The sequence below is a fragment of the Gossypium arboreum genome, chromosome 3 (genome assembly GCF_025698485.1).
Source record: "Gossypium arboreum isolate Shixiya-1 chromosome 3, ASM2569848v2, whole genome shotgun sequence".
NCBI classification, from domain to species: Eukaryota; Viridiplantae; Streptophyta; class Magnoliopsida; order Malvales; family Malvaceae; genus Gossypium; species Gossypium arboreum.
In genome coordinates, this window is record NC_069072.1 from 123390654 (window position 1) to 123417658 (window position 27005).

A 27005-nucleotide genomic window follows, 5' to 3' on the forward strand; every position below is an offset into this window, starting at 1 on the left:
TATCAGTTAATAACCCACTACTACCGGACACTAATTCTAGTCAAAACTTTCAATTTGACTTCCCAGAATAGTTTGGTTCAAAAAGTCTAGCTCAAAATTGAATTTTTCGGCACAAAAAAATATCAGATTGTTATAGAAAATCCTCGGATCCATGCAGCAACAAAGCCTTCATACTTAAACGCCATATTACAATGTAGTTACAAACACAATTTCAAATATGCAAAAGACAACACCAATAAACATGTGATACCCTAGGTACCAAAGTCAAAGAGTGTTTGAGAAGAATTAGTAACATTTTTTCTTTAATTAAAAAAATGCCCTTCATATTGAATTCGAGTCAAAATTTTGAGATACTTCTTTCAACTTCATTTTCCCTATGGAGTAGGCAACTTTTTCTTTTTCAACTTCAATAACTAGTTTATTGAATGACTCAACAACACCAACACCATCAGAATCTTCAGATCCCTCAACCTCTTCCATAGCAACTTCAATAACTAGTTTATTGAATAACTAGTTTATTGAAAGACTAATATGTCTTCTATCGAGTCTAATTGGGGAGATGTCTTGTCTTGGATATCGGAGCAGATGACACACAGAAGATAGAGACATATATGTAAGTGACAGACTGGAGTCATAGTACATTGGACTAGATCCAAAAAGAATAGATCATGAATTTTTTTATGGATTTATTCACTTGTGACATTTAAAGTGTGGCATACCTAAATCTTGAATGGATGACGAACTATGTATGTGTGACTTGTATACTTTGATGAAAGTAAAAGCCTAAGTTCAAATAGATAAGGAACCGAAAGCTAGTGCGTTGGGTATACAACTTTTGCAGTATGTAGCATCATTCACAATAGTGAAATTCATAGCCCGAGACATGGTTGAATGATATCCTCTCATCGACATTACATGGTTGATGAAAAGTAAACATGGCTGCAGGTCGTTCATCTTTATAATGAATGACTTGATTACTATTTGATAGTAATTGACTTTTCATAAAGGAAGATGTAATGTTTACCATGAGATCATATTGGGAGAATGAATTTATCCTAAAGAGATTAGGGAAAACTCATTCATGATACTATAGTGGAATGACTTTGTGACTAAATGAGTTTATAATTAATAGGCGAAAAGCTGAAACTAAATTATAAATCATTTGAACCCTAATCATATATGTCCAATCGATCCCTCCACTACCTTGTTTAAACCAGAAATGAATTGCATGTTGAATCAAATGAACTAAAATTGATAGAAATAGTAAAAATGAATAAATGAAAAACATTTGGAAATGGATTTGGTTTTCTCCAAAATGAAAATGGAAAAATAGGAAACATTTGAAAATGAATTTTATTTTGCTCCCAAATGAAAATGAAAATGGAGAAATCGGGAACACTTGAAAACGAATGTGGTTTTCTCCAAATGAAAATGACTTGAAAATGAATTTATGATTTTCAAATTAAATGAAGTTCAAAAATAGAAATAAATCATTTGGTCATAGTGATTTGTTGTAACGCCCCAATTTTCGGGAATTCTGTGAATGTTGGCATAGGTTTAATTATGTTAGTGGGCCTTTAGATGGCCCAAGCTTAAGATAAAACCCGGCAATTTTAGTTAATTTTTGTTCCATAAGAAAAAGGGGGTGAAATTATGAAATAGGACCTATGTGAAAATGTTTGAAAATGCTATAGGCTAAATTGAAGTGGCCAAATAAATAGGAGTGCAAAATAGGAGGATTTGCATGACAAACCCCCCATTTTACATGAAGTGGCCGACCATCATGTTGTTGTAGACAAAATGTGCACTTGATATCCATAATTTATGGTACAAATTGATACAAATTGATAATGGGTTAGGTAAATGTTCCATGATAATGGGTTAGGTAAATGTTCCATGATAATGGGTTAGGTAATTGTTCCACGGTGGGAATTTCATGTCTTTTGTATTAAAGAATTAAATGGATGAAATATGAAATTTTATTAAAAAAAAAGGTGAAAAGAACAAAGTTTTGTCCATCTTTGTTCATCATAGCCTAAAGTTAGAGAAGAGAAAGGAGAGGAGAAAGCTCTTGAATGTTCGGTCACTTGGGGAAGAAAATTGAAGGTAAGTTCATGGTAGTTTGCTTCTATCTTGATGTTCATGAGTTCTTCTTGATTCTACCTTAACTCTTGAAGCATATTTTGGTTTTTAGTTGTGTTGTGAGCATTTATTCATGAATTAAAATGAAGAAAATGGTTGTTGTTTCATGTTCTTTTGATGAAAAATGGAAGATAGGTGAAGTTGAGCCAAACAAATGAGCATGCATGTGCCTTAGATGCTAAAGGGAAAAATCGGCTAACATGTTGTGCTTTAAAATGATGAAATGGAGATTATACTTAAGTAAAATCATAGATATGTGATGATTGATTGGTGATATACATGTTTAAATAACATGGATGCAAGTTATGTGTGAAAGAGTGATTTGGTAATAAATCTGCTTGGGACAGCAGCAGTAACGTGACTTTGGAAAATCACCATAAATTGTGAGAGATGATTTAGAAGGTGAATAAATTATGTAATTAAAGCTTAATGAGTCTAGTTTCAAATGAAATAAACTAGAACATATTTTGAATTCTGTACAATGAGAAATTTGATTCGTAATGAAGAGTGGTCAGATTAGTCAAACAGTGAAACATGGGAAACTTTAAGAAAAATCTGGTATTTATTGGCCAAACTAAAAATTCTGAAAATTTTATGGATAGAGGATATATGAGTCTATTTTCAGGGAAAATTAACGGAACTTGATTTGGAGTTTCGTAGCTCCAGTTATAAATGATTTAGTGACTGTTGCTCAGGAAGACAGCTTGCAGTGAAATTATGATTATGTGGTAAACATTGACAAAAATTTGTTAATGAGTTGCTTATTGATTTCTTATAAGCTTACTATGATCTGTAGGTGTGGTTGGCCGAATATTGTAAGGGGTTAATACGTAGTTCGTATTTGAATAGTTAGATTAACGTGTTAGTAATCCAATTGTAGGCAGTTTGTGTGTGGATCTCGTCAGCATATCGTCGCAAACAGGTGTGTAACTAACACCCTCTTATAGACTAGATCGGCACAAGCCGAAAAGCCAAAATGCCGAAAAGCCGCTATTTTGAGATCTTGCGTGTGTGTGAATGCTTATGAGATTAATAGTTTGATGTATATGGTAAATTAAAGTGATAAGATTGCAGAGTGCGCGATTCCGTGCATTTCGATATTTTTGGGCTTAATGGGCCAAAAACGGGATAATAGGCCAACGGGTCCAAGTTGGTAAGAAAACGTAGTAAGCGTTTCTGATCGTACGTAAATGGCTATGTTATATATGAAAACCTTAAAAATAGTGAAATTACTTGAACACCCCTATGTATGCAAAATTACCGTTATACCCCTAAGGTTATTTTTGACAGAAAAGCATGACGATCTGATTCTGTATGATGTATGCCATGATTATATATCTGTTGCATGGGGACTTAGGTTATACTATGGAGGAAGCGTCCTGGTGGCTATGCCACAATTTATCTAATCTGGTGGCTCTGCCACATATATCTGTCCTGGTGGCTATGCTACAATTATCTGATCTGGTGGCTCTGCCACATATATCTGCTTCCGTGGCTCGCCACAATATTCAGATCTGGTGACTTCGTCACAATATCCGGCAGCCTCGCCGCGATTTACGTGGTGTGTAGCGGTTGGGTGGGTCGAGTAGTCTCCCACATGGTGTAAGGTCGATACGGGGTGTTATGGATGAATCTGGTTGGGTTTCGCATAAACATGTAATATCTGCTCGTTCATTATGGGCCTATGGGCTTTATTTTGAATTTATGTTCGGGCTAAGGCCAACTTATTCATTTTCGTGGGTTGAGTGATTTAGACTATGGTTGGGTTATTTTTCACATCGAGTTTCCCAAACTCACCCTTTTATTTTCATCCACGCAGTAATCCCCAACCATAGTGGGCTTGGAGTCGTGAGGGAATTCGGAGTGGCCACCCGCTCAAAGTTTGGTTTTCTTCTGGTGAACTGGACATCCTATTATTTACGTTGAGGTTTGGGTTTTTAAATGTAATAAGGCCGCTTAATTATTTTTGATGGTTTTAATATGTATTACTAAGATAGGTATTACTTATTTTAACTGTTGAAATTGGATAGCTTTAGGGCGTGTTTTCAAAAAAAAAAAACAACAACAATTGATTTCAAAATAACACGACAACAAGCAAAACTTCCGCAATGAAAGTATTTTCCAAAATTAATCACTTTTCCTAAAAATGACTTAATCAAATCGGTCTCCTAGAAATATACATGACGTTAAGGTGTGGCAATGGCGGTGTGCATGTCTAGGATTGGATCCGAAGGGAGCTTGGTACTTAAGTAGTCCGATAGACTCACCTCCTCTTTTCCGGCTTCCTACCTGGTGCACAGCTTCCATTCACTTTAACCTATAATGAAATTATCTTTTAAAACACTAAGTAGGTTTTTCTGGATCAATAATATAAAATGTTTTGAACGCTTCGATGTGGCATGTAGGATCCGGCCATAACGTCTGAACCGGGTTTGGAGTGCTATATTTGTTGAGTGTAAAAATATTAAAAATATTTTCTCATAGATTATTTTAGAGTAAATTTATCATGATTTTAACGGAATTAGAATTGAATTGAGAAATTTATTTAATTAAAAAATAAATTTATTAATTTAAATATGTTTATTTTGGGAAATAGAATAACAAATATCGGGTTGGACCGAACTATAATGTAATGTACTGGGTTAAAAGTTCAGGAAGTACTTATAATTAAACCTGATATAGGAGAGGCCCAAAAGCCCCTCATATTTAAGAGGGGGACGACAAACCCTAGTTTGTTTAACTAGGATTGTCGTCCTTTATACTTCTAGTTAGACTAGAAGTTCATTTTTTTTATTTGAAATAGACTTTTACAACTCAACAAGGAGTTCACTTCTTCTAATTATAAATAAATGGCATTGGAAGGGCTAAAAATACACAATTTTGAGATATTATTATTCTACTCGAAAATAGTTAGAGCTAATTCTCTAAGTATAATTTTATTTTCTGGAACAACAATTTTACCGGTTTCTATTTAGAAAGAATTTTGTTTTCCCACTAAAAGTAAAGTAAATAGGTTTTGAATTTGTGTTTGACTTGAATTCGTTTAAGTTAACACTTGAAGCAATTCGTTGTACAAGAATAGCAGAGAAGGTTATTCAGTTGAAAGTTAGGAACACTAAGGATTTGTCTAGCCAAAACATAAGTGCGATTTCGATAAAAGATTTATTTTTATAAATATCACAAATTGACTTAATTTTTAAAATTTTTATGTTTCACTGTGTAAAAAAAACCATTTTGAATTGGATTTTTTTCCAACATGTGAATGGTTCAAGTGGTAACTTGGCCAACTTTCTCCTTGGATACGGGTAATTTGACATTGCACTTTTACTTTTTGAAATTCCAATGCACATTAAAGCCCAGCCTACACAAGAAGACTACCTTATAAAAATATGTTGATTTTTAGTACAGTTATGGTCTATTAAACTTGTGGACATCTTTGCCCATCTGGGTTGCAGATAATACATATGGACTTCAGTTTACAATAAAATAAATGGGAAATGACTTTGATAGAAAGACTCCATTTCCATTCACAACACCTAATAAAGTAAGTTACAAGGTTGACCTAACCCTTGGGCAATAACTAATTAAGGTTTAAGCCATAAAGGTTTAAAACCTCATTTAAGAAAGGGTGGAGAGTAAAGTGAAAACCCTCGCCAAATCTACAAATAAAAGCATAGTCAATTGTCATCTCTTTGAAACTCGATTACAGTTCTTAACCTCAATTGTGAAATCCTCAAGGATGTCCTCAGAACCACTTATCTCTTCTTCTTTTTACAAAAAAAACAATGAACAAACTTCATATCCAGATTCTAGGAAAAGGTATCAGTTGCAGTAGATGGGGATGCCCTTCTAGTAGTTTTCCTTCTTGTAATGCTAGCTATAGATATGAGAAAAAGAATAAAACAAAAGCAAAGCAACAAAAGAAGTATCAAAATAAGGAAGGAAAGCAAAATAGAGCAGTAGAAAATGGAAGAGGCAAAAAGAAAAAAACCAACTTGGGTCATAGAAGAAACCACAAATAAAGCCGACAAATTTTTTTTTTTACAAGAAACGTCCTTAAAAGCAGTTTTCAAATTTACAGAAGCAATGATTTTGTACCAAATAAAAAAGCGTCTGTAAAAGCTGTGAATGTATGAGCCGTCAATTGCGCACAGTTGGCACTTCCCCACCAATCTTTATAGTCTTGTAATAGTATCAACAATTGCGCACAGTTGGCACTTCCCCACCAATCTGTCTAAATTTAAAGTCCTATTAAAAAAAGTGAAAAAATTTGAGTAAAAATATATACTTAAAAATACTTTTGGATAAAAGATAAGGCTCATTTTTTAAATAGGTCGGGTCTTAGGTAGGATTTTTGTCTGAACTCAGCCTAATCTAGCCCGAATAAGTTGTTTCGTTGTTTTTTTACTACCATTTTGTTATTATATTGTTAATATTTTGTTGTTATTATTTGGATATTATATAAATTTTGTTTTATTATTAATTTTACTTCTATTTTAGAGACATTTATTTGTTAAGTTACAACCATCCTAGTGTTATTTAAGTATAAAACTTTTTCTAATGTATTTTCAATTTATTGAAAATATTTATTTTAATATTTTTAGTGCATTTGATGTATTATATTTTTTAAATATGTTTTTTTATATATAAGAATACACTAAAAAAATTAATATGAGCAGTCTAGGTCAAAATTAAATTTAGCATTTTTAATTTAGGCCGGGCTTGGGCAAAATTTTTGGCCCATTTTTGAGGCTAGACTGAACCCAAATCTAAAAAATAGACCAAAAATTTTACATCAATCTAAATCGACCCAGTCCATGAACAAATCTACTCCAAACCATTAAAGGCACATATTCCCTCCAAAATGACGGATAAAACCACTATACCTTTTCAAATCATTACAAAGCAACGCTATGGAACAACAATAGACGTTGGTCTTCCACAAGCCACTTTAAAATCTATTTCATGCCATTGCTAAGCCACAACTAACGGTACATTTGGAATAGAGTTGTAATTGAATGCTATTCTGCGGAAATGGAATTGTGCTATAATAGAATGAAATGAGCACAACAGTAGTTTGGTTGGGTGGAATGAAATAAAGTGGTAATAGTATTCATGTATTCGATTTAAGGGAGTAAGTGGTGTAATAGCATAAGAATAAATGCTTAAATAACAAAAAAAAAACCCTTTTAACAAAATTTCTTTTAAGTATTATTTAATACACATTAATATTTTAACAAATTATTTAAAATTGATTATAATTAATGATAGAAAATTTATTTAAAACCCAACTGATTATAAAATATTTTTAAAATTTTATAAAATATTTAAATATTATTTTTACATATAAATTTCTGTTGTTATTTTAATATTAATAAAAAAACCTTCATTATTTTTTTCCCTAAATCCTTTCCCCTCTCTCTACCTTCTCTAGAACCTTCATCTTCTTTTTCAGAAAAGTATAGTAAAAAACCCAGAAAAAGGTTGAAAAATACATTGTTTTTCAGTTTTAATAGCGTCCACTGCTAGCCACTGTATTCATTGTCATCATGTAGCACCCCAAACCCGGCCCAGAAGTTATGGCCGGATCCGGCATGCCACATCAAAAACGTAAAAAAAAAATTTCCATTCTAAGTCTAGAAAATCGTACTTGATGTTCAAAAGATTAATTCATAAAGGGTTAAAGTGAATGGAAGTCAGGCACCGTAGAAACCCTAAAAGAGGTGGTGAGTCCATCGATCGCTTAAGTACCAAGCTCCTTCGGATCCAATCCTAGACATGCATACCGCCATTGCCACACCTTAACGTCATGGATATTTCTAGGAAACCGATTCGATTAAGTCATTTTAGGAAAAGTGATTAATTTTGGAAAATACTTTCCTTGGAAGCTTTGCTTGTTGTCGTGTTATTTTGAAATCAATTGTTGTTTTTGAAAACGCGCCCTAAAGCCATCCAATTTCAACAGTTAAAATAAGTATTACCTATCTTAGGAATACATATTAAAAACCACCAAAAATAAATAAGCGGCCTTATTACATTTAAAAGCCCAAAAACTTCAAACGTAAATAAAAGGATGTCCAGTTCACCAGAAGAAAATCAAACTTTCAGAACGGGTGGCCATCCAATTCCCTCACACTCCAAGCCCACTATGGTTGGGGATTACTGCGTGGATGAAAATAAAAGGGGTGAGTTTGGGAAACTCAGTGTAAGGAAAACCCATTCAAAGCCCAAGTCACTCAAGCCCATTGGGCCTAAGCCCATTCAGTAATGCTGTGGTACTGGGCGAGCCCTTTTCAGATTATAATAACCGGGCCTTAGCCCCTTATTCAGATAATGAAGATGGCCCATAGGCCCATTTCAAAATACATGCAACATCAATAACATATGCAAGCCCATTTGGGAGACTACTCAACCCACCAACCACTACACTCCACCCGCACCAGCCATACACTCCATGTGGGATAGCTCAACCCACCCAAATTTCAACACTCGCTAGCTTCTTGATTGCCGCTCGATTATCATAGAATTGAGGCAAAGCCTCCAAGACGTGGACAAGCCACTTTCAGACTTCCTCCTTCAATATCTCAGTCCCATGCATCGATAATAACAACATGGCATGCAAGAAATAACAACAATCAAACATGCATTTAAGTCAATTTAAGCCTAGGGGTATTTGGTAATTTATCTCCTAGGGGTAAAACTGTAAATTTTTCACTTTTAAAGGTATTTCAGTAATTTATCTATTTTAGGGTTTTTCATGCATATTCTTACCTTTCACGTACTACAGAATCACGTACCGAGGGTTCTTACCGAATTAGGCTCGTTGGCCCATCATTCCAATTTTGGCCCATTAAGCCCAAAAATATCGAGGGCACAGAAATCATGCACTTTGCAGTCCAAACATTGTAACTTACCAAAAACATTAATCGATTTACCTCACGAGCATTCGCACACTCGCAAATCTACAAAATACCGGTTTTCGGCATTTCAGCTTTTCGACTTTTGCCAATCTAGACTAAGAAAGAGGGTGTTAGTTACACACCTGTTTGCGACGATATGTTGACGAGATCCACACACGAACCGCCTACAATTGGATTACTAACACGTTAATCTAACTATTCAAATACGAACTACGTATTAATCCCTTACAATATTCGGCCAACCACACCTACAGATCATAGTAAGCTTATAAGAAATCAATAAGCAACCCATTAACAAATTTTTGTCAATGTTTACCACATAATCATAATTTCACTGCAAGCTGTCTTCCTGAGCAACAGTCACTAAATCATTTATAACTGGAGCTACGAAACTCCAAATCAAGTTCCGTTAATTTTCCCTGAAAATAGACTCATATATCTTCTATCCATAAAATTTTCAGAATTTTTGGTTTATCCAATCAATACCAGATTTTTCTCAAAGTTTCCCATGTTTCACTGTTTGACTAATCTGACCACTCTTCATTACGAATCAAATTTCTCATTGTACAGAATTCAAAATATGTTCTTGTTTATTTCATTAGAAACTAGACTCAATAAGCTTTAATTAAATAATTTATTCAGCTTCTAATTCATCTCCCACAATTTATGGTGATTTTCCAAAGTCACGTTACTGCTGCTGTCCCAAGCAGATTTATTACCAAATCACCCTTTCACACCTAACTTGCATGCATGTTATTTAAACATGTATATCACCAATCAATCATCACATATCTATGATTTTACTTAAGTATAATCTCCATTTCATCATTTTAAAGCACAACATGTTAGCCGATTTTTCCCTTTAGCATCTAAGGCACATGCATGTTCATTTGTTTGGCTCAACTTCACCTATCTTCCATTTTTCATCAAAAGAACATGAAACAACAACCATTTCCTTCATTTTAATTCATGACTAAATGTTCACAACACAACTAAAAATCAAAATATACTTCAAGAGTTAAGGTAGAATCAAGAAGAACTCATGAACCTCAAGATAGAAGCAAGGTACTAAGAACTTACCTTCAATTTTCCTCCTCCTAATGACCAAATACTCAAGAGCTTTCTCCTCTCTTTTCTCTTCTCTAACTTTCAGCTATGATGAACAAAGATGGACAAAACTTTGTTCTTTTCACCCCTTTTTCTTTTAATAAAACTTCATATTTCATCCATTTAATTCTTTCATACAAAAGACATGAAATTCTTATCATGAAACATTTACCTAACCCATTATCATGAAACATTTACCTAACCCATTATCATGGAACATTTACCTAACCTATTATCATGGAACATTTACCTAACCTATTATCATGGAACACTTACCTAACCTATTATCATGAAACATTTACCTAACCTATTATCAATTTGTATCAATTTGTACCATAAATTATGGATATCAAGTGTTCATTTTGTCTACAACAACATGATGACCAGCCACTACATGTAAAATGGGAGGTTTGTCATGCAAATCCTCCTATTTTGCACTCCTATTTATTTGGCCACTTCAATTTAGCCTATAGCATTTTCAAACATTTTCACATAGGTTCTATTTCATAATTTCACCGCCTTTTTCTTATGGAACAAAAATTAACTAAAATTGTCGGGTTCTATCTTAAGCTTGTGCTTTCTAGAGGCCCACTAACATAATTAAACCTATGCCAACATTTATAGGATTCCATATACCCTATCCCTTCATGGCATAACCGAACTTAACATTCAATAGACCAACCAGTCAATCTACTTGCAATGACCCTTTGATACTGTCGACAAACCAGATCCATACCATCCTTTTCAATCAATGTTCAATAGCAATCCATACTATCCATTCTTCACATTAGCTATCCATTCATAAACGCTTGTCATAAGCCTATCAACACTCCAATTGCACTTCATTCAACCTTGCTTCCATAAAGCTTATCTCACCATCCCCAACATTTTATTCCACTAACTCTCTCACAACTTGCCTCCTAAAAGCATCTTGAACTCACCAACATTCCAATCGCTTCCTTCACCGATAAACCATGCTAAACTCCTTAACTACTTCCTTAACCTCCACCCTCCTTAAACCATCTCAATCCAAAACCTCATCCTGTCAATTACACCTTCCTTAAGCGAACACTTAGTAACCGCCACCATCCAAACTATCACTCTAAGGTACTCCTCGACTTGCCAAACCTTACCTATTCGTTACATGCTTACATTTCTCCTCAAATCCAATTCTCAATGTTAGACCATATCCCATAAATCTCCTCAGGGCCAGTCATTCCTATCATTCCGTCTCCAACATATTCCCCAATCGTAATACCATAGTCACCAGCTTCAGTCTCATGTCCAAATAATTCTGCTCTACCGTCCCATTCCAATCATTATATAATCTCTTGTAGTGTCGTAAATTCACTCAAATTTCTCTTAATTATCCACCGATTACAAAGTTTACGTCTAGGACATTCCGCGTCCATGGATTATCTTTCATCCTATTATCATCACTTACTATAAATTCTAATTTTCATAATTAAATTCCTGATTTTTCAATCATGATCCATTTAGTTAATAGTTATGCTATAATTCTTATTTCTATCATTTAATTGGCTTCAAGTTTATTAGATTCAATATTTTCATATCATTTAATCGCATTTCGATAATTCTAGATTATGTTCAAGTCAGCTCTTCAAAGATCTTTTTCATGCATATTCTTACCTTTCACGTACTACGTAATCACGAGCGAGGGTTCTTACCGAATTGGACCCATGGCCCATCATTCCAATTTTGGCCCATTAAGCCCAAAAATATCGAGGGCACGTAAATCATGCACTTTGCGTCCAAACATTGTAACTTACCAAAAACATTAATCGATTTACCTCACAAGCATTCGCTTTTTCGCAAATCTACAAAATACCGCCGACATTTCGACTTTTCGACTTTTGCCAATCTAGACTAAGAAAGAGGGTGTTAGTTACACAATTGCTTATGATTTATATGTTGACGAGATCCACACACGAACCGCCTACAATTGGATTACTAACACGTTAATCTAACTATTCAAATACGAACCGCGATTAATCCCTTACAATATTCGCCAACCACACCTACATGATCATAGTAAGTTTATAAGAAATCAATAAGCAACCCATTAACAAACTTTTGTCAATGTTTACCACATAATCATAATTTCACTGCAAGCTATCTTCCTGAGCAACAGTCACTAAATCATTTATAACTGGAGCTACGAAACTCCAAATCAAGTTCCGTTAATTTTCCCTGAAAATAGACTCATATATCTTCTATCCATAAAATTTTCAGAATTTTGGTTTATCCAATCAATACCAGATTTTTCTCAAAGTTTCCCATGTTTCACTGTTTGACTAATCTGACCACTCTTCATTACGAATCAAATTTCTCATTGTACAGAATTCAAAATATGTTCTTGTTTATTTCATTAGAAACTAGACTCAATAAGCTTTAATTAAATAATTTATTCAGCTTCTAATTCATCTCCCACAATTTATGGTGATTTTCCAAAATCACGTTACTGCTGCTGTCCCAAGCAGATTTATTACCAAATCACCCTTTCACACCTAACTTGCATGCATGTTATTTAAACATGTATATCACCAATCAATCATCACATATCTATGATTTTACTTAAGTATAATCTCCATTTCATCATTTTAAAGCACAACATGTTAGCCGATTTTTCCTTTAGCATCTAAGGCACATGCATGTTCATTTGTTTGGCTCAACTTCACCTATCTTCCATTTTTCATCAAAAGAACATGAAACAACAACCATTTCCTTCATTTTAATTCATGACTAAATGTTCACAACACAACTAAAATCAAAATATACTTCAAGAGTTAAGGTAGAATCAAGAAGAACTCATGAACCTCAAGATAGAAGCAAGGTACTAAGAACTTACCTTCAATTTTCCTCCTCCTAATGACCAAATACTCAAGAGCTTTCTCCTCTCTTTTCTCTTCTCTAACTTTCAGCTATGATGAACAAAGATGGACAAAACTTTGTTCTTTTCACCTTTTTCTTTTAATAAAACTTCATATTTCATCCATTTAATTCTTTAATACAAAAGACATGAAATTCTTATCATGAAACATTTACCTAACCCATTATCATGAAACATTTACCTAACCCATTATCATGGAACATTTACCTAACCTATTATCATGGAACATTTACCTAACCTATTATCATGGAACACTAACCTAACCTATTATCATGAAACACTTACCTAACCTATTATCAATTTGTATCAATTTGTACCATAAATTATGGATATCAAGTGTTCATTTTGTCTACAACAACATGATGACCAGCCACTACATGTAAAATGGGAGGTTTGTCATGCAAATCCTCCTATTTTGCACTCCTATTTATTTGGCCACTTCAATTTAGCCTATAGCATTTTCAAACATTTTCACATAGGTTCTATTTCATAATTTCACCGCTTTTTTCTTATGGAACAAAAATTAACTAAAATTGTCGGGTTCTATCTTAAGCTTGTGCTTTCTAGAGGCCCACTAACATAATTAAACCTATGCCAACATTTATAGGATTCCTAAAATTGGGGCGTTATAACTCTACCCTCCTTAAAGAAATTTCGTCCTCGAAATTTACCTAATCCAAACAGATGAGGGTATTGCTATTGCATCGTCTCTTCTGGCTCCCAAACTCAGAAGTTTCCCCTTCCTTAACTTGTTGAAAACGAGCGACCAAAGACTCATCGTTCAACAGTTTTTCCTTAATCTGATTCACCCAGGTTGGCCTCACTTGCAACTCAGCCAACAGACTTCCATCATCATACAGACTCAGAGGAGCAAACATTGCTCTCAGATCAGATACAGCTCTACGACTTAGAGCATCGGTTACTACATTATCCTTGCTTGGGTGATACTCGATCGAACAGTCATAATCCTTAAGCAACTCAATCCATCTCCTTTGCCTAAGGTTCAGCTCCTTCTGAGTCAACAAATACTTAAGACTCTTATGGTTAGTGTATATGATACACCTTTCTCCGTACAAGTAATGTCTCCAAATCTTAAGTGCAAATATCACTGCTGCCAACTCTAAATCATGAGTCAAATAGTTTCCCTCATGAGGCTTAAGCTATCGTGATGCATATGCAACCACCTTACCCTCTTGCATTAACACGCAGCCCAAACCCACGTGTGATGCATCACTATACACAGTAAAATCATTCCCAGACTCCGGCTGAATTAACACAGGTGCTTCAGTCAGAACTTTATTCAACTTCTCAAAAGCTTCCTACTGCTTCTTAGTCTATACAAACGGTACTCCTTTCCTTATGAGTTTTATCAGGGGTGCTGCCATCACAGAAAAACCTTCTACAAACCTTCTGTAGTATCCTGCCAGTCCTAGGAAACTCCATATGTCCGACACTGACCTAGGCGGCTTCCATTCCAAAATCGCTTCAATTTTCTGAGGGTCCACTTTAATCCCCTCAGCAGAGACCACATGTCCTAAGAAAGTTACCTCCTCAACCAAAATTCACACTTGTCAACTTCGCAAAGAGTTTTTTCTCCTTAATACTTACAAAGACTATACTGGAGATGCTCATCATGTTTCGCTTTAGTTTCAGAATATACGGGATATCGTCAATAAAGACGATTACAAATTGATCTAAAATGGTTGGAACACATGATTCATCGATCCATAAACGCCGCAGAGCTCCTTAGTCCAAATGGCATAACCAAAAACTCGTAATGACCATACCGAGTCCCGAATGCCGCCTTATGGATATCGACTCCTTAACCCTTAATCGATGATAACCAGATCGAAGGTCGATCTTAGAAAATCTGAAGCTCCTCTAAGCTAGTCGAATAGCTCGTCAATCCTTGGCAAGGATACTTATTCTTAATTATCGCTTTGTTCAATCACGATAATCAATGCACATCCGCATTGTACCATCCTTCTTCTTCACGAATAGCACCTGTGCTCCCCATGAAAACATGCTTGTCCTAATAAAGCCCCTATCCAACAACTCTTGAATTTGAGCATTTAACTCTACTAACTCCTTCTGTGCCATCCTATACGGTGTGATTGACACAGCGCCATTCCGTGCAACAAGTCTATTCCAAACTCAATTTCTCGGTTGGAGGCAATCTCGAAGCTCCTCCTAAAAACATCTTGGAACTCCTTTACGGTCCTAACCTTATCTACTGTCAGCCCCTCCTCTTCTAACTGACTTACAAATGCCAAATAGACCTCTCAACCTTTCCGAATCCACTTTTCGGCTCTTAATGCTGACACCACATTGGACAAATAATCCCTTCGCTCACCTATCACCATAACCTCCTCATCCTTTGTGGTCCTTAACACCATTCGTTTAGCAGTACAATCCAGAGTCGCTTTATGCTTAACAAGCCAGTCCATTCCTAAAATGAGATCAAACTCTCTGAATGGTAACTCCATCAGATCTCCAGGGAAAATCTTACCTTGAGTTTCTAAGGGTACATTCCTATACAGTTTGTCTACCCTAACCGAGTGACTCAAATGACTTAGTACAGATACCCCACTCACAATCTCCTCAGAGCAGTCCAAGTTGTCCATAATTCATTCTGTGGCCTCCAACCAATATTCCGCCACATTCGGGGCTATACCAGACGCACCTATAAAGATCTCCGCTCCGTTGGCCCGGAGTCGTTCAGAAATCGATCCTCAAATTTCGTTGCCCGAACTTGTCCTGGCAACCGTTTCTAGAACATGAAGTATTGCCTGTGATAGGGCATCATCCTCGGCACCGCGGTCATGAGACTCTACCCTTGTTGCCGGTGGTACCGGTGTATCCACCGCCGGCATATGTCTCAAAGACGAAGATCTCGCTCGAGCACTTCCTCGGCTTCGTCCACGACCTCTTGTACTCATATCGTATTATCTTGATTACGAATTTTTATGCATCAATTAATATTCCAAAGATTTATTACGATGTTTTATGAATCGACGGTAGTTCGTAGTTTGTTTTCGCAGAATCAAGTCTAGCTACGCTTCAGCCTCTTATCGATTTTCCTATGGTTTCAGATCATCCTATCTAAAGTATCCTAATAGGGTTTCAAAGATGACAGATAATTCAGAAAATATTCTAAAAAAATTCGTAATACTTACGCACTTGAGCCCGAGATTCTAATGCCACCTTCTAAAGATCTAAATTTTGAAGATCAAGTTTTTCGCATTCTTTATAAAATTTTCGCTTTCAAAAATCTTTGCTTTTGTAAACCCATTCCACAATGAGTTGTTGTAACCTAGGCTCGATACCACTAAATGTAGCACCCCAAACCCGCCCAAGTTATGGCTTGATCCGCATGCCACATCAAAAACGTAAAAAAATTTCCATTCTAAGTCTAGAAAATCGATTTGATGTTCAAAAGATTAATTCATTAAGGGTTAAAGTGAATGGAAGTCGTGCACTGTAGAAAACTCGAAAAGAGGTGGTGAGTCCATCGATCGCTATACCAAGCTCCTTTCGGATCCAATCGTAGACATGCATACCGCCATTGCCACACCTTAACGTCATGGATATTTCTAGGAAACTGATTCAATTAAGTCATTTTTAGGAAAAGTGATTAATTTTGGAAAATACTTTCATTGCGGATGCTTTGCTTGTTGTCGTGTTATTTTGAAATCAATTGTTGTTTTTGAAAACGCGCCCTAAAGCCATCCAATTTCAATAGCTTAAAATAAGTATTACCTATCTTAGGAATACATATTAAAACCACCAAAATAAATAAGAGGCCTTATTACATTTAAAAGCCCAAAACTTCAAACGTAAATAAAAGGATGTCCAGCTCACCGTAAGAAAATCAAACTTTCGAACGGTGGCCACTCCAATTCCCTCACACTCCAAGCCCACTATGGTTGGGGATTACTGCGTGGATGAAAATAAAAGGGTGAGTTTGGGGAAACTCAAAGTGTAAGGAAAACCCATTCAAAGCCCAAGTCACTAAGCCCATTGGGCCTAAGCCCATTCAGTAATAGTGGTATCGGGCCGAGCCCTTTTCAGACATAATAAACCGGGCCTTAGCCCCTTATTCAGATAATAAGATGGCCCATAGGCCCATTTCAAAATACATGCAACATCAATAACATATGCAAGCCCATTTGGGAGACTACTCAACCCACCAACCACTACACTCCACCGTACACTCCCATACACTCCATATGGGGATAGCTCAACCCACCCAAATTTAACACTCCACAGCTTGCAACATTGTTGCTCGATTATCAATAAATTGAGGCAAAGCCTCTAAGACGTGGACAAGCCACTTTCAAGATTTCCTCCGTCAATATCCCAAATCCCATGCATCGATAATAACAACATGGCATGCAAAATAACAACAATCAAACATGCATTTAAGTCAATTTAACCCTAGGGGTATTTCGGTAATTTATCTCCTAGGGTAAACGTAAATTTTTCACTTTTAAAGGTATTTCAGAATTTATCTATTTTAGGTTTTTCATGCATATTCTTACCTTTCACGTACTACGTAATCACGTAGCGAGGGTTCTTACCGAATTGGACCTGCTGGCCCATCATTCCAATTTTGGCCCATTAAGCCCAAAAATATCGAGGGCACGTAAATCATGCACTTTGCGGTCCAAACATTGTAACTTACCAAAACATTAATCGATTTACCTCACAAGCATTCGCTTTTCGCAAATCTACAAAATACCGCCGACATTTCGACTTTTCGACTTTTGCCAATCTAGACTAAGAAAGAGGGTGTTAGTTACACACTGCTTATGCATTTATATGTTGACGAGATCCACACACGAACCGCCTACAATTGGATTACTAACACGTTAATCTAACTATTCAAATACTGAACTGCGATTAATCCCTTACAATATTCGCCAACCACACCTACAGATCATAGTAAGTTTATAAGAAATCAATAAGCAACCCATTAACAAACTTTTGTCAATGTTTACCACATAATCATAATTTCACTGCAAGCTATCTTCCTGAGCAACAGTCACTAAATCATTTATAACTGGAGCTACGAAACTCCAAATCAAGTTCCGTTAATTTTCCTGAAAATAGACTCATATATCTTCTATCCATAAAATTTTCAGAATTTTTGGTTTATCCAATCAATACCAGATTTTTCTCAAAGTTTCCCATGTTTCACTGTTTGACTAATCTGACCACTCTTCATTACGAATCAAATTTCTCATTGTACAGAATTCAAAATATGTTCTTGTTTATTTCATTAGAAACTAGACTCAATAAGCTTTAATTAAATAATTTATTCAGCTTCTAATTCATCTCCCACAATTTATGGTGATTTTCCAAAATCACGTTACTGCTGCTGTCCCAAGCAGATTTATTACCAAATCACCCTTTCACACCTAACTTGCATGCATGTTATTTAAACATGTATATCACCAATCAATCATCACATATCTATGATTTTACTTAAGTATAATCTCCATTTCATCATTTTAAAGCACAACATGTTAGCCGATTTTTCCTTTAGCATCTAAGGCACATGCATGTTCATTTGTTTGGCTCAACTTCACCTATCTTCCATTTTTCATCAAAAGAACATGAAACAACAACCATTTCCTTCATTTTAATTCATGACTAAATGTTCACAACACAACTAAAAATCAAAATATACTTCAAGAGTTAAGGTAGAATCAAGAAGAACTCATGAACCTCAAGATAGAAGCAAGGTACTAAGAACTTACCTTCAATTTTCCTCCTCCTAATGACCAAATACTCAAGAGCTTTCTCCTCTCTTTTCTCTTCTCTAACTTTCAGCTATGATGAACAAAGATGGACAAAACTTTGTTCTTTTCACCCCTTTTTCTTTTAATAAAACTTCATATTTCATCCATTTAATTCTTTAATACAAAAGACATGAAATTCTTATCATGAAACATTTACCTAACCCATTATCATGAAACATTTACCTAACCCATTATCATGGAACATTTACCTAACCTATTATCATGGAACATTTACCTAACCTATTATCATGGAACACTAACCTAACCTATTATCATGAAACACTTACCTAACCTATTATCAATTTGTATCAATTTGTACCATAAATTATGGATATCAAGTGTTCATTTTGTCTACAACAACATGATGACCAGCCACTACATGTAAAATGGGAGGTTTGTCATGCAAATCCTCCTATTTTGCACTCCTATTTATTTGGCCACTTCAATTTAGCCTATAGCATTTTCAAACATTTTCACATAGGTTCTATTTCATAATTTCACCGCCTTTTTCTTATGGAACAAAAATTAACTAAAATTGTCGGGTTCTATCTTAAGCTTGTGCTTTCTAGAGGCCCACTAACATAATTAAACCTATGCCAACATTTATAGGATTCCCGAAAATTGGGGCGTTACAACTCTACCCTCCTTAAAGAAATTTCGTCCTCGAAATTTACCTAATCCAAACAGATGAGGGTATTGCTATTGCATCGTCTCTTCTGGCTCCCAAACTCAGAAGTTTCCCCTTCCTTAACTTGTTGAAAACGAGCGACCAAAGACTCATCGTTCAACAGTTTTTCCTTAATCTGATTCACCCAGGTTGGCCTCACTTGCAACTCAGCCAACAGACTTCCATCATCATACAGACTCAGAGGAGCAAACATTGCTCTCAGATCAGATACAGCTCTACGACTTAGAGCATCGGTTACTACATTATCCTTGCTTGGGTGATACTCGATCGAATACCATAATCCTTAAGCAACTCAATCCATCTCCTTTGCCTAAGGTTCAGCTCCTTCGAGTCAACAAATACTTAAGACTCTTATGGTTAGTGTATATGATACACCTTTCTCCGCATAAGTAATGTCTCCAAATCTTAAGTGCAAATATCATCGCTGCCAACTCTAAATCATGAGTCAAATAGTTTCCCTCATGAGGCTTAAGCTATCGTGATGCATATGCAACCACCTTACCCTCTTGCATTAACACGCAGCCCAAACCCACGTGTGATGCATCACTATACACAAGAAAATCATTCCTGCACTCAATTTGAATTAACACAGTGCTTCAATGAACTTTATTCAACTTCTCAAAAGCTTCCTCTCCGCTTCTTAGTCTATACAAACGGTACTCCTTTCCTTATGAGTTTTATCGTGGTGCTGCCATCACAGAAAAACCTTCTACAAACCTTCTGTAGTATCCTGCCACTCCTAGGAAACTCCATATGTCCGACACTGACCTAGGCGGCTTCCATTCCAAAATCGCTTCAATTTTCTGAGGGTCCACTTTAATCCCCTCAGCAGAGACCACATGTCCTAAGAAAGTTACCTCCCTCAACCAAAATTCACACTTGCTGAACTTCGCAAAGAGTTTTTCTCCTTAATACTTACAAGACTATACCTGAGATGCTCATCATGTTTCGTTTTAGTTTCAGAATATACCAGGATATCGTCAATAAAGACGATTACAAATTGATCTAAAAATGGTTGGAACACATGATTCATCAGATCCATAAACGCTGCAGGAGCGTTCCTTAGTCCAAATGGCATAACCAAAAACTCGTAATGACCATACCGAGTCCTGAATGCCGTCTTATGGATATCTGACTCCTTAACCCTTAACTGATGATAACCAGATCGAAGGTCGATCTTAGAAAATACAGAAGCTCCTCTAAGCTAGTCGAATAGCTCGTCAATCCTTGGCAGTGGATACTTATTCTTAATTATCAGTTTGTTCAACTGGCGATAATCAATGCACATCCGCATTGTACCATCCTTCTTCTTCACGAATAGCACCGGTGCTCCCCATGAAAACATGCTTGTCCTAATAAAGCCCCTATCCAACAACTCTTGAATTTGAGCATTTAACTCTACTAACTCCTTCGGTGCCATCCTATACGGTGTGATTGACACAGGCGCCATTCCAGGCAACAAGTCTATTCCAAACTCAATTTCTCGGTTCGGAGGCAATCCTGGAAGCTCCTCCGGAAAAACATCTTGGAACTCCTTTACGGTCCTAACCTTATCTACTGTCAGCCCCTCCTCTTCTAACTGACTTACAAATGCCAAATAGACCTCTCAACCTTTCCGAATCCACTTTTCGGCTCTTAATGCCGACACCACATTGGACAAATAATCCTTCGCTCACCTATCACCATAACCTCCTCATCCTTTGTGGTCCTTAACACCATTCGCTTTAGCAAGACAATCCAGAGTCGCTTTATGCTTAACAAGCCACCCATTCCTAAAATGAGATCAAACTCTCGAATGGTAACTCCATCGATCTCCAGGAAAATCTTACCTTGAGTTTCTAAGGGTACATTCCTATACAGCTTTGTCTACCCTAACCGAAAGTGACTCAAATGACTTAGTACAGATACCCCACTCACAATCTCCTCGAGCAGTCCAAGTTGTCCATAATTCATTCTCGGGCCTCCAACCAATATTCCGCCACATTCGGGCTATACCAGACGCACCTATAAAGATCTCCGCTCGTTGGCTTGAGTCGCTCGTAATCGATCCTCAAATTTCGCTGTCTTAACTTGTCCCGCAACCGCTTTCTAGAACATGAAGTATTGCTCGTGATAGGGCATCATCCTCTAAGACCGCGATCATGAGACTCTACCCTTGTTGCGGTGGTACCGGTATCCACCGCCAAGATATGTCTCAAAGACGAAGATCTCGCCGAGCACTTCCTCGGCTTCGTCCACGACCTCTTGTACTCATATCGTATTATCTTGATTACTAATTTTTATGCATCAATTAATATTCCAAAGATTTATTACGATGTTTTATGAATCGACAAGAGTTCGAGTTTGTTTTCGCAGAATCAAGTCTAGCTACGCTTTCAGATCTCTTATCGATTTTCCTATGGTTTCAGATCATCCTATCTAAAGTATCCTAATAGGGTTTCAAAGATGACAGATAATTCAGGAAAATATTCAGAAAAATTCAGAATACTTACAGACTTGAGCCTGAGATTCGGAATGCCACCTTCTAAAGATCTAAATTTTGAAGATCAAGTTTTTCGCATTCTTTATAAAATTTTCGCTTTCAAAAATCTTTGCTTTTGTAAACCCATTCCACAGTCGAGTTGTTGTAACCTAGGCTCTGATACCACTAAATGTAGCACCCCAAACCCGGCCCAGAAGTTATGGCCGGATCCGGCATGCCACATCAAAAACGTAAAAAAAAAATTTCCATTCTAAGTCTAGAAAATCGTACTTGATGTTCAAAAGATTAATTCATTAAGGGTTAAAGTGAATGGAAGTCATGCACCGGTAGAAAACTGAAAAGAGGTGGTGAGTCCATCGATCGCTAAGTACCAAGCTCCTTCGGATCCAATCGTGAACATGCATACCGCCATTGCCACACCTTAACGTCATGGATATTTCTAGGAAACCGATTCAATTAAGTCATTTTAGGAAAAGTGATTAATTTTGGAAAATACTTTCATTATGGATGCTTTGCTTGTTGTCGTGTTATTTTGAAATCAATTGTTGTTTTTGAAAACGCCCTAAAGCCATCCAATTTCAACAGCTTAAAATAAGTATTACCTATCTTAGGAATACATATTAAAACCACCAAAATAAATAAGAGGCCTTATTACATTTAAAAGCCCAAAACTTCAAACGTAAATAAAAGGATGTCCAGTTCACCGAAGAAAATCAAACTTTCGAACGGTGGCCACTCCAATTCCCTCACACTCCAAGCCCACTATGGTTGGGGATTACTGCGTGGATGAAAATAAAAGGGTGAGTTTGGGGAAACTCAGTGTAAGGAAAACCCATTCAAAGCCCAAGTCACTCAAGCCCATTGGGCCTAAGCCCATTCAGTAATAGTGGTATGGGCGAGCCCTTTTCAGATTATAATAAACCGGGCCTTAGCCCTTATTCAGATAACAAAGATGGCCCATAGGCCCATTTCAAAATACATGCAACATCAATAACATATGCAAGCCCATTTGGGGAGACTACTCAACCCACCAACCACTACACTCCACCGCATCACCATACACTCCATATGGGGATAGCTCAACCCACCCAAATTTAACACTCCACAGCTTGCGGCATTGCCGCTCGCTTATCAATAAATTGAGGCAAAGCCTCTAGTACGTGGACAAGCCACTTTCAAGATTTCCTCCGTCAATATCCCAAATCCATGCATCGATAATAACAACATGGCATGCAAGAAATAACAACAATCAAACATGCATTTAAGTCAATTTAACCCTGGGGTATTTGGTAATTTATCTCCTAGGGGTAAAATCAAATTTTTCACTTTTAAAGGTATTTCAGAATTTATCTATTTTAGGGTTTTTCATGCATATTCTTACCTTTCACGTATCTACGTAATCACGTGAGCGAGGTTCTTACCGAATTGGACCTGGTGGCCCATCATTCCAATTTTGGCCCATTAAGCCCAAAAATATCGAGGCACAGAAATCATGCACTTTGCAGTCCAAACATTGTAACTTACCAAAAACATTAATCGATTTACCTCACAAGCATTCGCACACTCGCAAATCTACAAAATACCAGTTTTCGACATTTCGACTTTTCGACTTTTGCCAATCTAGACTAAGAAAGAGGGTGTTAGTTACACACATTGCTTGCGATTTATATGTTGACGAGATCCACACACGAACCGCCTACAATTGGATTACTAACACGTTAATCTAACTATTCAAATACGAACTGCGTATTAATCCCTTACAATATTCGGCCAACCACACCTACAGATCATAGTAAGCTTATAAGAAATCAATAAGCAACCCATTAACAAACTTTTGTCAATGTTTACCACATAATCATAATTTCACTGCAAGCTATCTTCCTGAGCAACAGTCACTAAATCATTTATAACTGGAGCTACGAAACTCCAAATCAAGTTCCGTTAATTTTCCCTGAAAATAGACTCATATATCTTCTATCCATAAAATTTTCAGAATTTTTGGTTTATCCAATCAATACCAGATTTTTCTCAAAGTTTCCCATGTTTCACTGTTTGACTAATCTGACCACTCTTCATTACGAATCAAATTTCTCATTGTACAGAATTCAAAATATGTTCTTGTTTATTTCATTAGAAACTAGACTCAATAAGCTTTAATTAAATAATTTATTCAGCTTCTAATTCATCTCCCACAATTTATGGTGATTTTCCAAAATCACGTTACTGCTGCTGTCCTAAGCAGATTTATTACCAAATCACCCTTTCACACCTAACTTGCATGCATGTTATTTAAACATGTATATCACCAATCAATCATCACATATCTATGATTTTACTTAAGTATAATCTCCATTTCATCATTTTAAAGCACAACATGTTAGCCGATTTTTCCCTTTAGCATCTAAGGCACATGCATGTTCATTTGTTTGGCTCAACTTCACCTATCTTCCATTTTTCATCAAAAGAACATGAAACAACAACCATTTCCTTCATTTTAATTCATGACTAAATGTTCACAACACAACTAAAAATCAAAATATACTTCAAGAGTTAAGGTAGAATCAAGAAGAACTCATGAACCTCAAGATAGAAGCAAGGTACTAAGAACTTACCTTCAATTTTCCTCCTCCTAATGACCAAATACTCAAGAGCTTTCTCCTCTCTTTCTCTTCTCTAACTTTCAGCTATGATGAACAAAGATGGACAAAACTTTGTTCTTTTCACCCTTTTTCTTTTAATAAAACTTCATATTTCATCCATTTAATTCTTTAATACAAAAGACATGAAATTCTTATCATGAAACATTTACCTAACCCATTATCATGAAACATTTACCTAACCCATTATCATGGAACATTTACCTAACCTATTATCATGGAACATTTACCTAACCTATTATCATGGAACACTAACCTAACCTATTATCATGAAACACTTACCTAACCTATTATCAATTTGTATCAATTTGTACCATAAATTATGGATATCAAGTGTTCATTTTGTCTACAACAACATGATGACCAGCCACTACATGTAAAATGGGAGGTTTGTCATGCAAATCCTCCTATTTTGCACTCCTATTTATTTGGCCACTTCAATTTAGCCTATAGCATTTTCAAACATTTTCACATAGGTTCTATTTCATAATTTCACCGCTTTTTCTTATGGAACAAAAATTAACTAAAATTGTCGGGTTCTATCTTAAGCTTGTGCTTTCTAGAGGCCCACTAACATAATTAAACCTATGCCAACATTTATAGGATTCCCAAAATTGGGGCGTTATAACTCTACCCTCCTTAAAGAAATTTCGTCCTCGAAATTTACCTAATCCAAACAGATGAGGGTATTGCTATTGCATCGCCTCCTCCGCTCCCAAACTCGAAGTTTCCTTCCTTAACTTGTTGAAAACGAGCGACCAAAGACTCATCGTTCAACAGCTTTTTCCTTAATCTGATTCACCAAAGTTGGCCTCACTTGCAACTCACCAACAGACTTCCATCATCATACGACTCAGAGGAGCAAACATTGCTCTCGGATCGACATCTGACTCTACGACTTAGAGCATCGGTTACTACATTATCCTTGCTTGGGTGATACTCGATCGAATACCATAATCCTTAAGCAACTCAATCCATCTCCTTTGCCTAAGGTTCAGCTCCTTCGAGTCAACAAATACTTAAGACTCTTATGGTTAGTGTATATGATACACCTTTCTCCGCACAAGTAATGTCTCCAAATCTTAAGTGCAAATATCATCGCCAACTCTAAATCATGAGTCAAATAGTTTCCTCATGAGGCTTAAGCTATCGTGATGCATATGCAACCACCTTACCCTCTTGCATTAACACGCAGCCCAAACCCACGTGTGATGCATCACTATACACAAGAAAATCATTCCTGGACTCTATTGAATTAACACAGTGCTTCAATGTAACTTTATTCAACTTCTCAAAAGCTTCCTACTGCTTCTTAGTCTATACAAACGGTACTCCTTTCCTTATGAGTTTTATCAGGGGTGCTGCCATCACAGAAAAACCTTCTACAAACCTTCTGTAGTATCCTGCCAGTCCTAGGAAACTCCATATGTCCGACACTGACCTAGGCGGCTTCCATTCCAAAATCGCTTCAATTTTCTGAGGGTCCACTTTAATCCCCTCAGCAGAGACCACATGTCCTAAGAAAGTTACCTCCCTCAACCAAAATTCACACTTGCTGAACTTCGCAAAGAGTTTCTTCTCCCTTAATACTTATAGCACTATACGGAGATGCTCATCATGTTTCGTTTTAGTTTCAGAATATACCAGGATATCGTCAATAAAGACGACTACAAATTGATCTAAAAATGGTTGGAACACATGATTCATCAGATCCATAAACGCTGCAGGAGCGTTCATCAGTCCAAATGGCATAACCAAAAACTCGTAATGACCATACCGAGTCCTGAATGCCGTCTTATGGATATCTGACTCCTTAACCCTTAACTGATGATAACCAGATCGAAGGTCGATCTTAGAAAATACAGAAGCTCCTCTAAGCTAGTCGAATAGCTCGTCAACCCTTGGCAGTGGATACTTATTCTTAATTATCAGTTTGTTCAACTGGCGATAATCAATGCACATCCGCATTGTACCATCCTTCTTCTTCACGATTAGCACCGGTGCTCCCCATGAAGACACGCTTGTCCTAATAAAGCCCCTATCCAACAACTCTTGAATTTGAGCATTTAACTCTACTAACTCCTTCTGTGCCATCCTATACGGTGTGATTGACACAGCGCCATTCCGTGCAACAAGTCTATTCCAAACTCAATTTCTGGTTCGAGGCAAACTTGGAAGCTCCTCCTAAAAACATCTTGGAACTCCTTTACGGTCCTAACCTTATCCACCGTCGGCCCTCCTCTTCTAACCGACTTACAAATGCCAAATAGACCTCACAACCTTCCGAATCCACT

At 36.5% G+C, this 27005-nt stretch overlaps 1 long non-coding RNA gene across 1 annotated transcript; it reads right to left on the bottom strand.

Annotated features, from left to right (window-relative positions):
• Nucleotides 1-5644: 5644 nt before the first annotated feature.
• Nucleotides 5645-6286, bottom strand: LOC128290658 (uncharacterized). The gene is made up of 2 exons (XR_008280443.1): nt 6138-6286; nt 5645-6019 (listed from the first exon to the last, which is right to left on the bottom strand). It is a non-coding gene; the product is annotated as an uncharacterized LOC128290658 (long non-coding RNA).
• Between the last annotated feature and the right edge of the window lie 20719 nt (nt 6287-27005).